We start from the raw sequence: 3,034 nt of genomic DNA on the forward strand, positions 1-3,034 counted from the left end.
TGTTCAAACTGCGAGGGACAGATGCAAAGTGGAGGAGATGTTGGAGGGGGAACGAGATACCACCTCCCTCCCTCCTCCTCCTCCTCCTCCTCCCCTCCCTCCTCCTCCTCCTTCTAACTGGCGCTGATCGGCAGCCACAAACACACAGCGCACACACACAAACACACACACACACAGAGCACTAACTCTCCCAGGCTGCCGCTGAGACTCACAATAAAGGACTGGGGAGGGGTGGAGGGATGGAGGAGGAGGAGGTGGGGTGGATGGCAGCCTGTCAGCTGCTCTGACATCATCCTCAGATGGAGATGCTACCTCCAGCTGTGCTCTTTCTACAGCCATATGCTGCCTCCTCTACACTCCTGCCACCAGACTCCTCTTTCATTCTACCAACACCAACACCACGCAACTTTGTCTCTCTTTCTCCCCCCTTTCTCTCTCTCCCTGGGAAAAAAAACCCCAACCCCAAATACATACACAAGTCTTACTAAATGCAGTGGGATGATGATGATTTAGTTTTTTGGAAAAAGAGGGGGAGGAAACTCACCAAATCATGCAACCAGAAGAAGCACCTACTGCCACAGAAGCTATCAAGAAAAAAGGGAGAGCTTATGATATATAAATAGAGATTTTGAGTATGAACTTTTGAATAACCTTTTATCTAAGTGTTGTAAATGTTTCTTTTATTCCTAAATATGTCTCAGTCTCTTTCCCACTAACTATAAACAAAGGCCAAACACAGCACATTTGCAACTGACAGACGCACGCAGCTGATATTGTTTTCCACTTCTTTATGGTTCAGTGCTGCTGCCTCGTCTTGCATTCATTCATTCACCCGTTCATTCATTCATTTATCTACCTAACCCCCCCCCAACACACACACACAAACACACACAAACACACACTCACACACTCACACACACCCTACACCCCCTCTCACACACCCCTCCTCACCCCCTTATACACGACCCCTTTTCGAACATACTGACAGGAACAGAAATGAAATATAAGGAGGGAGAGGGGGGGGGGGGGGCAATGGGAGCAAATCATAAAGAAAGAACCTAATGAGTGCAAATCCTAAACAAACAAAAAAGGTATACAAGGTTTTAATAAGCCGGGGAGAAACTTATTACAACAGCTTTATTTCACGTGCACGACAGGAGCGTGTGAATCTGCAGCTTGTTTTAATGCATATTATTATTTTTGGTTAATTTAAAGTTTAAAAAAGATTAAATATGGCTAAAGGTGGTAAAAATTAAGAGACGAACACGCAAGGGGAAAACTTCACAGCTATAATATAAACATCAAGGTTTAATTATTGTCTCATAATGCAGTCTTGGAGAGCAACATGTGAGCGTATACAACATTTATAAGCTGGCTAATTACGATTATTTTATCAGGTGGGAAAAATAACTTACATAGATATTTGATCTCTTAATTGGCAACAAAATCCAACTTCTACCATCTTTAATAAACCGGGGTTAAAAAATAAAAAATGAAGCTTTGTGCTTTTTGCCCCCTCCAAAAGTCTGAAACATTCAATTATGTTAAACTTAAACTTTAATTAACTTCACCGCTGGAGTTTCAGCTGGCATGTTTAATTGCAGTGTTAAGAGAGAAAGAGGTTGTTTTTTTGGGAGGGGGTGGCTCCACAACACAGAAAACCACTGTTCAATTTCTACTTTATACTTATGACACATTTTTATAAGTTAATAACCCAACTAAATCTTGTCTGAATTGAACTAAAACTATATATTTTCAGCCACGACCATGACTTCTTTATAAGCCTTTTTCCCCCTTTCTTTTTTTTAGTACAAGAAAAAAAAGGGAAATTAGCCTAAAACTTTAAAGTAAGAGTGAGAGCTGTGTGAGGAAACAACAACAAAAAACACTGACGAGGACACAAAAAGAAAAGAGAAGAGTGTGTAATTAATTTCTCAGCTGAAGACATGACAAGAAAAGAAAGAGAGAGAAAGAGTAAGAGAGAGAGGGGGAGAGGGACACACTGACCCTCGCAGCTAGCTATAGCCCGTTCGTGGCTAACAAAAGTAAACGCGAACAGGCTTCAACATATTGAGCTATTTACAGTTTGTCTGAAGGCCTCGGTGCTATGACAACAGCTGCTAAGACACCGCGGAGGGACAGCTAACATGGCAACTAGTAGAGAGTGGAGACAACACAGTCATGCTAAGGAGGATTTAGCTACTTTTTCTCCCCTCTCTCTCCCTCCTTTAATAGAAGCAGCACTTACAGACAACAAGGTCCAGCGTCTTCCCGTGCTTCCTCCGTCAAAATGCTTTTCCTCTCCTCTCTTTTTTTTTCTTCCTCCTCTCCTCTCCCCTCTTTCTTCGGAGACAAAACTAGATTGACTTTGGACTAATTTCCATAACAGGCTGCCGAGTGCCGAGGCGAGCAGGCAGGCAGGCAGGCAGGCGGGAGGGGACGGGGAGTGTAGCACTCTGCGGCGGCCAGATGTTTCCGAGCTGTTGCTGCTCAACTCGGGGAAAAGGAGGCGAGTTGACTGGCACGGAGAGGAAGCCAATGGTGCCGACGAGGAGGAAAGTGAAGGCAAATTGGAAGCGGCCCTCTAACACAGGAGAGGGAGGGATATGTCTTCCTTCTCTCTCGTCGGCGTAGGTTGACACCAGGCAACAACAACAGCAGCAGCAGCCAGCCAGCAGCAGCAGCAGCAGCAGAGCACACTCACTCACTCACTCACTCACAGCGAGAGGAGGCAGGAAAAGAAGAAGCTGGGCCAAACCAACTGGTTCTGCGAGTCAGTGTGAGGCGGACTGGCGCAGCGGAGAGTGAGAGAGGCGCGGTGCTTTCTGGGTGCTGTAGTCCACTGGAGTGGGGGGCGGGGGGGTTAGAGGGGGGCGGAGCTGATGTGAGCAGGTGCACCACCTTGAGACTATAAAAAAAGGGGGGGGGGGGGGAAAGAAAGAAAGAAAGGTTGGTTTCCGGCGGTGCTGGGAAGTAAGGTGAAATTATGTGGACTACATTGGTTGGACTATTTGCTCCTGGCAACAACAAAAAA

General features: G+C 45.7%; 1 protein-coding gene across 1 annotated transcript in view; it reads right to left on the reverse strand.

Moving 5' to 3' along the window:
- Positions 1-2,794, reverse strand: part of zbtb18 (zinc finger and BTB domain containing 18) — an 8,305-nt gene extending 5,511 nt beyond the window's left edge. Inside the window, exon 1 of the mRNA XM_062430049.1 lies at positions 2,249-2,794. The gene's annotated coding sequence lies outside the window, so the exon portion shown is untranslated. The remainder of the gene's footprint in view (positions 1-2,248) is intronic.
- Between the last annotated feature and the right edge of the window lie 240 nt (positions 2,795-3,034).

The sequence above is a fragment of the Scomber scombrus genome, chromosome 12, assembly GCF_963691925.1.
Source record: "Scomber scombrus chromosome 12, fScoSco1.1, whole genome shotgun sequence".
In the NCBI taxonomy this organism is placed as follows: Eukaryota; Metazoa; Chordata; class Actinopteri; order Scombriformes; family Scombridae; genus Scomber; species Scomber scombrus.